A 13996-nucleotide genomic window follows, 5' to 3' on the forward strand; every position below is an offset into this window, starting at 1 on the left:
AGTTTGCGATCCACATGGTGCTGCATGGAATTCTTCTAAACCTACACTCTGCAATGAGTATGTCATGATTCCTTAGGTTGCAGCAACCCATCCTGTCTTTTCATCATTTACTGTGCTCTTGAGCGTCCATCTCTGCCCAGAAAGTTCAACAGCTAATCCGCTTTACTGGGATAGGGCAAGAAAGCAATTGGAAGGTGTCAGCACTCTCACTTCCTAGAGTCTGCTACCTTTTCTCTCTCTTGGACTCCGCAGCTGGTGTGGTTTAAGCAGGGATAGTGGCCCAGGAGTTTCTGTTCGGCACAGCACAGTGCTGGTCCTGTGCTCATATGTAACCCATGACTGATGTGACTATACAGGTCTTACATTCTTATTGGCTGCCTCTACTGAGCCAGATCCTCACCTGTACACAAAGGATGTTTGGCACAGCTGAAGTCTGACACACAAAGGTTCCTTTGTGCTCTCCTGATCCTACGTCTGCTTTGTGCTGGTGCACTCCCCTGTCACAGGCTATTGTAATCTGCTCCAGTTGCCAACGGCCCTAAGGAGCTATTGCAATGGCCAGGGATAAGTGGGTTATCCCAGCCATGCCCTATAGGCCCCGGCATTGAGTGGCCCTATCCCATCCAGGGTTTCAAACGTTGTAAGATCAGAAGGGATTGTTATCATCTAGTCTGACTGCTTGCATGCACAGGCCATAGAATTTCACCTAGTAATACTTATATCACGACAAAAACTACTGACTGAGCTAAGACATATTTTTTAGGAAGACATCCATCTTCATTTAGAGACTGCAAGTGACAGTGAGTCCACCACATCTTTAGGTAAGTTGTTCCAATGGCTAATTACCATCACTTCAAAAAAATTGCACCTTATTTCTAGTCTGAATTTGTCTAGCTTCAGCTTTCCAGCCACTGGCTGTTGTTATGCCTTTGTTTGCTAGCTTAAACAGCCCTCTACTATTATAAACCTTCTTCTCTTGAAGATACCTATAGATCATGATGAAATCACCTCTTAATCTTCTCTTAGATAAACTGAATAGATTGAGCTTCTTCTACAGTATTACTGTAGCTTCCAGGAGACCTAGCCATGGATCAGAACCGCACTGTGCTAGGCACTGTACAAGTGAATGAGGGAGGCTGACATCGTGGGCCAATCAAAGGGTGCAGTTGACTCCTTGATACTGAATGAGGAATGATAGGTAGGGTAGGGGTAAGTCATGAAGGGTCCTGAAAGTGAAGACAAGTAGCTTATGTTTGATGCAACAGAGGTGGTAGAGCGATGGAAAGAGAGGGTGGCCTGGTCGGAGCAATGGGCTAGGGAAATGATCTTTGCAGCAAAGGGTGCTCATATAATAGTCCTGGGTTCAATTGCCTTCTCTGCCACAGACTTCCTTTGCGACCTTGGACAAGTTACTTAATCCCTCTGTACCTCAGGTCTCTTATTTCACAGGGGTATGTGTGGGACAGGATTGTATTTGTCACAGCTGGAAAGAAGGATGTTGCAGTAACCGAGGCGTGAGATGATGACAGCCTTGATGAGATGTTTTGCTGTCTGGATGGATAAGAAAGGCTATATCATGGAGTTGTTATGTAGAAAGAATTGACAGGATTTAGATATAGCCTAGATGTGAGGACCTTGAAAGAGATCCGAGATGATGGGCAGGTTACTGAGCTGTGTGACAGGCAGGATGATGGTGTTGCCCACGGTGATCAAGAAAGGAGCTAATGGGGAAGGGCTTTTGGGGGGGGGAGGGAGAGATGTAGAGTTCTCTTTTAGCCATGTTGAGCTTGAGCTGATGGCTAGACATCCACAAGGTGATGTCAAAGTGACAGACTGAGGTTGTAATTTGGACAGCAGGAAACAGATATGGGCTAGAGAGGTAGATTTTCTGTTTGTGGATGATATTACCCAGAGATAATATGTAGAGGGAGAAGAAAAAAGAACCTAGGACAGAACCCCATAGAACTGCCACAGAAGTTGGAGGGCAGATGAGGAGTATCCTCCGAAGAATACATTGAACCTGAGATTGAGCAGTAGGAGGAGAACCAGGAGAGGACAGAGCCATGGAAGCCCAAGAGGACAAGATTTCAAAAAAAGCTTTGTTGATGATGTGGAAGGTGGCTGACAGGTCAAGAAGGGATGAGGATGGAGTACCGATTCTGAGCTTTGGCTAGAAAGAGATGCAATTCACGTTGTTCAAATGAGCTCAGTTTACCATGTGATCCTGATTGCTCTAGTGTGTAAAACTGACCTTTTATCATTATTTACTATTCCATCAATTTTTGGATCATCTGCAAACCTTAGCAGCAATGATTTTATATTTTCTTTTAGATTATTGATAAAGATTATTGAATAGCACTGGGCATAACTGAATCATATTGAGTGGGATTCAACTTGAAACAACCCCATAGGATGATGATTCCCTATTTACAGTCACTTTTGGAGATCTATCAATTAGCCAGTTTTTAATCCCCGGATTCAGGAGAGCTCCTCCAGGACATGGATCCACCAGGTTTAGCAATGCTTTGCACTGCTAATCAGAAAGAGTGTGGGCCAGGACCAGGGCTACTATATTTAAATGTCTGACATGTATTTCAACACTTTATGCTCTATGGCTGTTTATTTCATGTGACTTGGCATGTCACTGTAATTTTGACTGACATCCCTTTTTCATTTTTCATACTGTGTTTGTATAAATAGTACATATTATAGATGGGTTTTAGTAAAGGCATCTGTGTTCACTTGCTAAAAATGTATAAGAGCAGAACTATGATGTTACCCCTGAACTCATGAAACAAAATTTGACTATTAAGTATTCTCTCAATTATAGATATATATGAGAGGGAAGAAAGGGAGAGATTAAAAATTATTTTATTACATAGTGTATACACTTCAGTGGTCAGGAATTAAAATCCAAGTCTCTGAAGACTTGAAAGCCACAAAAAAGCATACAAATCATTTGTTATAGGAGACTTTTCATTTGTTATAGGAGATTTTCCCCATCATGCAAATTTGGCGTCACAATCCAACAGTCAGATAGTGCATTCAAGTATGATTCTTCAAGGCTAACTAGGAAAATTAGTTCGAAATATCACTGATTATTTGTCTGTTAACAACAAAACCACACATACGGAATGAAGCACATTTATATATGTCTCCGTGACAGAATACGAAGTATATAAGGGGAAGGATAAGCTTAGAGCTAAAATAGAGGACTGGCAGCGTTTATTACTGGCTGGGGTGCTGGAACAATTTTTATAGTGAGGGTGCTGATGGTGGAAACCATATATTTGGTGTTTCTTATTACTACTTCAAGCCAGGGGGTGCAGCAGCACACCCAGCACCCCTAGTTCCAGCACCACTGCCTGCATGACCTTGGGCAAATCACTTGTCATAGTGCCTCTATTTCTGTTTCTGTAAAATGAGGATAATTAGTAGTGCCGAACTCACAGAGGTGCTGTATTAATGTTTGTTAAGTTATGAAAGCCTTAGCTGGAAGGGGCACTGTTTGAGTTTGTGGAAAGAATACTTGCATGACCAGGTTGTAGGACTGGACTACAGATTAGTAAGGGCTGAACTGTGGCTTTGACACAACCCCATGCATGGGGCAATGAGTAGTTTTGCTGCCCCAAGAGCAGGTCAGGAAACAGACTGTGACTCTATGAGTCACAAGCTGCCTCAGTTTTCTTCCTGCTCCGAGAGGAACACACCCTCTAACAGCCCTATACGGTGCACAGAGTACAGGGGCTACAGTGTGGTCTAGTGGAGAGAATAACAGACTGCGATACAAGAGACCCAGGCTCTATTTATGGCTCTGCTACTGGTCTGCTGGGTGACTGTGGGCTAGTCACTTCAGCTCCTGGTGCCTCCATTTTCCCTTCTGTAAAATGGGCATAATGATACTGATTTCTCATGTAAAGTGCTTTGAGATCTACAGATGAAAAGCATTATATAAGAGCTAGGTATTATTATTATTATTTTTATTTATTTTATTTTATTTTATTTTATTCCTCTTGGCATGTCAGCAAAGCTGTGCTAGCCAGCACATTGGAGTAGTGCCGTCAAGTCTCCACCCATTCCCCATCTGTGCAAGAGGGATATTAGAAGACCTGTGAAGACTGCTTCTTCCCTGTTCTACAGCCAGCCAGCCCAAAGCAGTAAGGAAGCACCTTGCAGCTACTCACTCACCTGTGGCAGAGCCACTAGATGAATATCACTCTGGCTTTGCATTACATAAACCTCCTGCATGCCATTTAGGAATGGAAGCTCCATTACTTAAATAATTTAAAACTAGCCTGAACAAATTACTGCAGGAAAATTTGCTACTCTGACAATCTGGAGGATGGACAAGATATGAGCTAATAGATTGTCCATGGCTCAATCCTAGCGTTTGTAATTTGGTCATTTTTGTATTTATTGGATTTTGAGAAACATGCGCAATATGCAGTGCTTCAGTCCTACAAAGAGATGTGCCGGAACACACTTCCATCCTGACAGAAGAGATTCTGGTAATGACAGTACTAGAAGTACTGGGATGCCATTGCAGTTCCCCAACCAAGTGCCAGAATGGCATTCTGGAGTGTTCCAGCATGACTTGGGCTCTGATAATACGGATCATTACTAAATCAGACAAATGCCCTCAGGGAGATTTTTTTGACAACACGGTGACTGGCTAGGAGATTATCCCAAAGTCAGTGCTCAAGGCATAGGAGGCAAAATGTGTGCCCAGAGTTACAAAGAAAGAAATGAATACAAGTGTGTATCTGGGGCCTGTTGTACACTAAGGGGAAGATTTTTTTCCAAGGCACAAGTGACAGTTAATTGCCTAACTCCCAAAGACCTTTAATGGGAATTCAAAGGTGCCAAACCACCATTTCGGCCTTGGAAAATCTCTCCCTTAAATCCACAGGTACTGCTTCAATGGGCACTGTGCATACAGCGCAAGAATGCCTAGCTTTTATATTCCATTTTTCCAAACCAGAGCACAAATAGTCCATATATATTAACATCTTTGTATAACTCAAAGGCAAGCATGCACAAGAAGAAATATCTAACTGGATGGTAATATTTATATTTAATATGCCTCTGCTGCATAAATATATTTATTAATTGCACTCCATTGTTCTCTCCATTAGATACCCCACTAGATAAAAGGCACAGGTAGCATATCCCTTCATTTTTAAAATCCCACAGAAGCAGAAACAAACTGACCAGGTTTAAATGTATACCAAAGCATCACTTCTACATTTTACAGCATAGTACTTTGTGGGTTTGATCCAAAGCTCACTGCATTAAATGGAATGTCTCCCACTGACCTCATTGGGTTTTATGTCTGGCCCTGTATTATCCAATCAAAAGGGGGCTTATTAACACAAGCTGTGGCATAAGCCAGGAAGTAGTAGTAAGAAATTGTTTCCTTAAGAAATGAGTGTCTTCCTTTAGCCGCCAATCCTGCAAATGATTATCCACACAACTAACTAATAAATGTATCCCGAGTCTGGCGCTCAACATTCTAATTAAATATAACTGGCAAAAGCAATTTCTGTAGTGTAGACCAGGCCATGGGCATACAGTACAGTTAGGTCGACGTAAGCTGCCTTACGTCGACCTAATTATGTCAGTGTCTATACTACAGCCTTGCTCCTGCCAATGTAAGTGCCCTAATACACCGACATAGTAACTCCACCTCCATGAGAGACATAGGGCTTGTGTCGGTGTAGGTAGGGTGATGCAGTGTCTGTGTAGACACTGTGCTGCCCCTGGGCTCCGAACTGGGCTGCTGCCCGGGCTCCCAGTTCCCTGCTTTGAGCTGGGTTGCTGCATAGGCTTCCTGCTGGGAGCCCGGCTGCCCCCTGGGCTCTCGGTTCCCCTCCAGGAGCCTGGCAGCCACCTTGCAGGGAACTCCACACCCAGAGCCAGGGCTGCAGCCGGACTCCCAGCAGGGAACTCTGTGTCGAGCTGAGAGCCCGGGCTCTCAGCCCCTCACACTGCCCCTCTTAAGTCAGTGGAAGCGCTCCTGGTGACATCACTGACAGAAGGAGGGCAGTGTGGACATGAAAAACCACCGTAATTAATGTGGTGGCTGTAAGTTGACCTAACATAGGTCAACTTAAGTTTGTCGTGTAGACATGCCCTTACGCTGGCAGGAGCCAGGCTGTAGTGGAGACACTGACATAATTAGGTCAACGTAAGACAACTTACGTCGACCTAACTCTGCAGTGTAGACCAGGCCTTCGACTGTTCTGCTGTCTCAACACACTTACCTGGGAAACTTTTCAGTGTTTATCAGGTGTCAAAATTGTTCTTCAAATCGTTCACTTTAAATAACTTTTGCTTGATTTATTTAATTCCAAAATAATATTAGTTTTGCTTGTGAATTCCCCATTCTCTGAAAAAGCCCCAACAATCAGTCAAACAATGGGGAAATATAGTGCCCTAGCTTTAAATACTACTGCATCAACTATGATCTTACTTCTCTATGGCTTCAGGGGGTTAGATGAAATATAGATTAACTGAGAACTGCTGTCCTCATGGGGAGACCCACTCATAAAGATGAACTATAAATAAAAAGCAATCCCTTGGTCTTATCCAGAAATGTTTTTACTGGGAGATGGTTGAATAAAACATTATGCTTCTTCAGCAGGTAACAGCCTCTTACTACTCCCTGATGGATGCGCTTGAAAGCAAACTCTCAGCCTTTGCTTATTGTCAAAGGTGACCCCTTGATAGTCTGAATGCTTGATGCTGACAATCATGTCCAGCTGTATGTGTGTGCGCTTTATATAATATATAAACACAGAGATGGAGCCAAACAAGTGAGGATGTATGTTTAGATTCAAATCCAACCTTTCCCAGTGTTGGGAGAGAGGGGGGGATGTTCAGATCCCCAATTCTGGTTCACTCTAATCTCTAATGTCTCTATTTACATAAACATACCTTGCACCAGATCTAAGGGAGGGGAAGTCTGGGGGAGGAAATTTCTGCAAGGGTTCCCTTGTGAAAATTCCCCCATAACGTCATAGTCCACAATATTGTCCCCTAGCGGAAAAAGCTGCAGGGCCCATCCCCAAACTGGACAGATCCCTAGGGCTCTACAGGGACCTATGGCTGTCCTCAAAGGAGGCCCTGTACTTCCACTTAAACTCTGGTCCCTGACGTTCCCCTGCCCAGGAAAGTGGCTCCATTGGGGCCATGTTAACAGGGATTCTCCTGGCCAACACTGCCCTTTGTTACATTCTCCCACCTACCAAATATTCCCAAATTACATTAGTCAGAGTGCAGGATAAGTGATATTTGGTCCTAGGCTACTGACAGTTTAGGATCCAATATTTCATGAACTAGGAATGAGTAGGGTTACCATATTTAACAAATAAAAAAAGAGGACCCTCCACGGGGCCCTGGCCCCGCCCATTTCCCACCCCAACCCTGCCCCAACTCCGCCCCTTCCCCGCCCTAACTCTGCCTCCTCCTCCCTCTCACTCCCAGCCACGCGAAAAGGGCTGCCCGAGTGCTACCGGCTTCACGGTTTGCCGGGCAGCCCCCAGACCCTGAGCCCCCGGCCAGCGCTTCCCCAGCGCAGCTGGAGCCCAGGAGGGGAAGCGCCCAGCCGGGGCTCAGGCTTCGGGCAGCCCCCATGCCTCCGGACCCCAGCCGCCGGCCGGGCACTTCCCCTCCTGGGCTCCGGCGGCGCAGGGGGCATGGGGGCTGCCCGAAGCCCGTAGCGCTCGGCTCTTAAACAGAGCCGAAGAGTCAGGGGAGGAGCAGAGCAGCCGCGGGAGGGGAAGTGCCCGGCCGGCATTTTCCCGGACATGTTCGGCTTTTTAGCAATCCCCCCCGGACAGGGGTTTGATTACCAAAAAGCCGGACATGTCCGGGAAAAAACGGACGTATGGTAACCCTAGGAATGAGGGTTTACTTCCACCGAAAACCCAGGAATCTTTCCCAACCTTCCCAGTGGGACAGCAGCATTTGTGTCTAGCCCTGCTGGGTGGTGCAGTATCCAGTACTGGGCTTCATTATATTATTCTGTATAATACATTTTTGGAGGTGCTTAATGTTTATGAGCTATACTTGTTCTCTGCCTCTGAAGTCTGTATGTTGGATCAATAGAAAACCACCCATAAAGCACCCTAAATATTTTTTTAAGAAACTAACTAGTCTTCTGTAAAATATTTTCCAGAAGGAGAATAATACATGATGGCATGAGGCAATGAAAAGTTCTTATCAGAGCTCGTTTGGAATGATCTGCATAACTCACTAGGGGTTTCATTACCCAGGAGTAATGCAGCCAGGCACAAACTCATGCTAACAAAAAACTATAGCGCAGACAATACCATCTTGTATTTACCAGAGTTTCTCTGGACAGGGAGTTTGACCCCCACCATTATGCCTCTTGAGAGTTGCTGACTCCCACCTGCAAGAAGACAAATCTGATATGAAATCAGCAGGGGACCATGCTGCGGAAAGTAGCTATGACTGCTCCCCACTACAATCTCTCCTGTTCCAGGCCCTTTAGATCCGTGGAAGCCCAACTCTATAGGGCTCCGGTGGAGTGGTTTCCAAGGGGTCCCAGCTAGGAGGAAATATGGCATGGGCCACCGGTTCTAGCTATTTTGCCCTCCCCCATATACTGCTGGAAGAGGAGGGGAGAACGTAATCTTTTATTCAGATGCGGATTTAGAGTTAGTGAGGCCCTGTGCACAGCTTCATTCCTCCCCCCCACCCCCCCGCGGGACCCAGCCAAGAAAAAGAACATTCTCTCTTATCTCCCTCCCCTGTTTTTCATTCTTTTTTCTTCATCCTCCTCTTATATTATAAGTAATGGGAAGTAAATGAAAATAAAGTGAGGTACCTTGATTGGGGCAGGAGGGGCTGCAGGGACTGGGCTCTGGGAGGGAGTTTGGGTGCTGGGTGCAGGCTCTGGGCTGGAGCAGGGGGTTAGGGTGTGGGAGGGCATGAGGGCTGCGGGCTCTGGGAGGAAGTTTGGGTGGAGGGTGTGGGCTCTGGGCTGGAGCAGGGGGTTAGAGTGTGGGAGGGGGTGAGGGGTACGGGCTCTGGAAGGAAGTTTGGGTGCAGGGTGCGGGCTCTGGGCTGGGGTAGGAGGTTGGGGTGTGGGAGGGGGTGAGGGGTATGGGCTCTGGGAGGAAGTTTGGGTACAGGGTGCAGGCTCTGGGCTGGGGCAGGAGGTTGGAATGCAGGAGGGGGGCAGCGGGGTGGTGCTTACCTTGGGCAACATGACTTCCAAAGCGACCGGCACACCCCCCCCTCCGGCAGCAGCTCCTAGGCGGGGGAGACCGGGGGTCTCCACACGCCGCTGCCCTCAGGCGCTGACTGGTGCTCCCTCCACCACTATCCGGCCAATGGGAACTGCAGAGTCGGCACTCAGGGCGGGGCCGCAGGGACATGACGGTGGCCACTTCCGGGAGTGGTGCGGTGCGGAAGAAGGGAGACAGTGGGCAGGGAGCCGCCTTAGCGCTGCTCGCATGTCTCTGCACGCCCCTTGGGGAAATGGGGGCAGCAGGTCTCTGTGCGCTGCAGTGCGCAGAGCTGCCTTCCCCCAACAGAGGCGCACAGAGACCTGCCAGCACCCAGCCGCTTCCAGGAGTGGCGTGGGGCCAATGGCCACGGCATGCAGGCAGCCTGCCTGCCTGAGCCCTGCTGCACCACCGGCAGAGACTCGGGGGCTGGTTGTCAGATGAGATTTGTCCTGCATTTTGTTTCATGGTAAATCCACTCCTGCTTTTATTACTAATACATCTGCTACATTCTATTTAGCCACACACAAAGGATATTACAAGTTACTTTGCTTGACTTCCTTTTGCCCTCCAGCATAAAGAGATAAAATGGGCCAGGCTGGAAGGACATCCCAAAAGAGACTCTGGGCAGATTATGTGAACATGAGTGAGTGCATGGCTAATGGCAGCAGTAAATAGCCTCTTCCTTCCAACAGACATCTCCTGGTGAATGACAACACCTGCAGTTCAGTGAAGGGAGATGGTGGGGCTCACATCCTACAGGGCTGAGGGCTCTAAAAGTATTAGATTGGTAGAGATCATTCTCATGTGCAGTAACCAATCCAGCAAGGCTCCTGTAGCGTATTCTGGGTCATACTCCTCAGTAAGACACCATGACAAACTTTGATCCCGGTGTTTCACAAGCAAGTCTGGGTGTGGAAGGGTTGCGGTTATCTTTTGGATGGTGTTACTCAAAAATCAGGGCCGGCTCCAGGCACCAGCTGAGCAAGCTGGTGCTTGGGGCGGCAGATTGTTCGAGGCGGCATTCTGCCCAATCCTAGGGCGGCACGGCCGCTTTTTTGTTGTTGTTGTTCCGCTCCGGCAGCCCTGTAGGGGGCGGCGGCGCGGAGGACCGGAGCACCCTGCAGGGCAGTCCTCTTCCTTCCCTCCCCGCCGACCGGAGCGGAGCCCTCGCGGCAGGCGGCGGCGCAGTGGGAGGGGCCGCGTGGCAGCGCCCCTGCTGTAGCCCTGGTCGCCCCCTTCTCTCTCTCCCGCCCACTCCCTCCCCCTCTCCCTCCCCCCCCCCCCCAGCCGGTCCCCCTGTACCCGCGCTCCGGCTGCGCCACAGGGTTTTTTTTTTTTTTGCTTTGCCGTTCTGGCCGCCCCGTTTTTTTTTTTTTTTTTGCTTGGGGCGGCCAAAAAGCCAGAGCCGGCCCTGTCAAGAATGCACTTGTTCTATGAACAGTGAAACCAAAGCAGAGTGAGTGTTGGTTCCCGCAACCACTGTTCCCACTCCTCTGCAAATCTGACTTACATCTTTACCCCTTAGCCCCAACTAGCAATTTACTCCTTCACAACCTTTGTTGCTGTTGTTTTTCCATGAGATTAAAAAAACAGAGCAAGGGGACTGGGGCTCCCTCCACCACTATCCAGAAGGGGATTCTTCACTTTCCTTCATCTGCCATCTCAGATTCTCCCTAGAAATACAAGCTCCGTTGAACACTGAAACACATGTAGTGCATGCTGAGGTTTCTGTTTCACCACACGAAAGCAAAAAGGAGTCGCTGGTCGGCAAGCTGCAGTCTGCATTAGTGCACTGAGATTGACAGCGGCTAGTCACATTACAGCACATTTTTCAAGTTTGTGTTTTGAAATGTTATGCTGACTGGCCAGAGCTCTCAATCTACTGTTGACCCCGTGTGAACCAAGGTCCCCAAAGGAGGAAAACAGGAACAACAAAAGTAAAGGATGTAGCTGGAAATGCTGGGACTTCATTTTTAAAACAAAGTTTCCCTAAACCTCATGGTTCAATATTCCTTGAGAATAAATTACAGCCACTAACAGTGGAATAACAGTTGAACAATGGAGGGAACTTTGAGCCTGAAATGAGGGACTCTTTACAGGTTAGTAACCATGCTCTCTGCGTGTACTGCACTGATGACATTATGATCATTAATAATTTATTATTTGCATTGTGGTGGTGCCCAGGAGACCTATCATGGAGCAAGATGCCAGTGTGCTCGGTGCTGTACAAACACAGAACAACAAGATGGCTCCTTCCCCAAAGAAATTACAAACGAAATAATCTAAGACTTTGATTTCACCTGCAGGCATGCAGTTTTTCCATGCACTGTATGATGCTGTGTACCAGGGAAAATATTAATGCATTTTTAGCTGTCTTTTAAGGCATTTTTGAGGCTGGAATTCTAGAGGAGAAGCAGCACCATATGTCGGGCCCTACTAAATTCACGGCCATGAAAAACACATCACAGACCATAAAATCTGATCTCCTCCCATGAAATCTGGTCCTTTGTGTGCTTTTACCCTATACTATACAGATTTCACAGGGGGGACACCAGCGTTTCTCAAATTGGGGGTTCTGACCAAAAAGGTAGTTGCAGGAGAGTCAAGGTTATTTTAGGGGGAGTTGTGGTATTGCCACCCTTATGTCTGCGCTGCCTTCAGAGCTGGGCAGCTGGAGAGCAGCGGCTGTTGGCCTGGCGCCCATCTCTGAAGGCAGCGCCCCATCAGCAGCAGCGCAGAAGTAAGGGTGGCAATACCATAGTAGGCCATCTTTACTTCTGTGCTGCTGCCGGCCCTCAGAGTGGGGCTCCCGGCCAGCAGCCACCGCTTTCCAGTTGCCCAGCTGTGAAGACAGCACTGCTGCCATCAGCAGCACAGAAGTAAGGGTAGCAGTACCGCAACAACCCCTATAATAACCTTGTGACACCCCCCCCCCAACTCCTTTGTGGGTCAGGACTTCTACAATTACAACACTGTGAAATTTCAGATTTAAATAGCTGAAATCATGCAATTTACGATTTTTAAAATCCTATGATCATGAAATTGACCAAAATGGAACTGAATTTGGTAGGGTCCTAACCATATGACAAGCCAGCTCAATGCAAAACACCAGCAAGAGGGAGGCAGAATTCTAGTGGTTAGGGGATTTAGGAACCTCCAATTTAATTCCCTGTTCTGCCACAAACCTCCTATGTGACCCTGGGCAAGTCACTCTAGGGTGAGCAGTGCTTAATGTGTGTGCCAGGGCTTGCCAGGGCTGAGCTCCGGCACCTCTAAGCTTGGCAATTCATAGCCCTGGCACCTCTGTGCTTGCTGCATCAGTTATGAATGTAAAACATTGCTTGAGCCCTGGCACCTCTTTCATTACAAATTAAGCACTGAGGGTGAGATTCACAAAGGTACTTAAGCATCTAACTCCTATTCAAAGTGATGGGAGTTAGATGCCTAAATACCGTTGTGAATCCCAACCTAGTCTCTCTGTGTTTCCATTCCCTATCTACGTCCCTATCTAACAAGGGTGTTGAGAGGATAAGAACATCAAAGAGTGTGAGGTGCTACAGTAATGGGGCCACCTAGGTACCTAAAAGATCTAGATAGAGATACTCTGCACACTACCAGTAGCCCATGAACAACAGTTTGAACATCTTTGCTATATATGATTCATGGCAATGCTATAGCACTTTTGCAGGAAGCAGGGCCCAGAAGGAGATTTTTAGGAACCTCTTCTGATGACTAGGATGTGCCCCCAAATGTGAGTAATGGAATGGGTGGCTCATTAGCAAGGTACAGGTAGCAAGGTACAGGTAGAAATAATTTAGTTCAAAGATAAAAAGTCAGTAATGGGGAGGTGGTGTTGGGAAATGCTGTTTGGAGTTGGAGGAGATATGGTTTGGTGAGTCCTCATAATGTATTGAATTTGCTTTTTTAGAATGCTGTAATGCACCTAGAATCTAGGATGGCTGCAGTACACAAATTGACATAGATCAATAACAAGGAGGATCAGATATAGTGAAGGATCTTCATTTCCTGCCCTGTCATTTTCTGAACCATATTTCCACCTGCCCCACCCTTTTTCTCATTATTCACTTTCTTAGCACAACTGGGACAGTCTGAAATTTGCAAACTGTTTCTAGATTCTTTGCCTAGGCCTCCAACCTCTCAATTGTCCCTTATTTCAAAAGTTCTCTCTATTCCACAGGAGCCGACAATGCAGAGAGCTTCCATCGTCACGAGTAAATCTTTCAAAGAGGAATATACGTCAAAGGTGCGTACGTGTGTATATGTACGATTCAATGTGGGAATGAAGGGCAGTTGGGAAAGTCAAATGGAACATAAAATATGAATGATGGAGAGGAAGAATAAAGGAAGTGCAGAAGTGTTCATGGCATTTGTTCTACCTCTGCTCAGCCTGTTGAAGCAAAACACAGGCACGCAAGCCTGAATAAAAGCATCAGCAGCTAGGAACTCCTAACTTCTAACCCTGGTTCTGCTGCTCATTTGTACCATGGTTGTAGGCAAGTCAGTTAGCCTCTCTGTGAATCAGTTTCCCTTTTGGAAAAAGGCTGATGGTAATACTTACTTCACAAGGGCCTCATACATATTACTGTAATTAACGAACATTTGTACGCTGCTTTGAAAAGCACATAAAACCCAACGGGTGAGATTCTCACCAGGTAAAAAGGTTAGAGAGGCATAAAGAGGCCTGAAAACCCCTGTATCCAGACATGGGAGGATTCCCC

General features: G+C 47.0%; 1 protein-coding gene across 5 annotated transcripts in view; it reads right to left on the reverse strand.

The window, feature by feature from the left end:
• The window catches only part of LOC135874673 (cadherin-6), a 62127-nt gene that overhangs the window by 42180 nt on the left and 5951 nt on the right, over positions 1-13996 (reverse strand). The window lies entirely within an intron of this gene.

The sequence above is a fragment of the Emys orbicularis genome, chromosome 2 (genome assembly GCF_028017835.1).
Source record: "Emys orbicularis isolate rEmyOrb1 chromosome 2, rEmyOrb1.hap1, whole genome shotgun sequence".
NCBI lineage: Eukaryota > Metazoa > Chordata > Testudines > Emydidae > Emys > Emys orbicularis.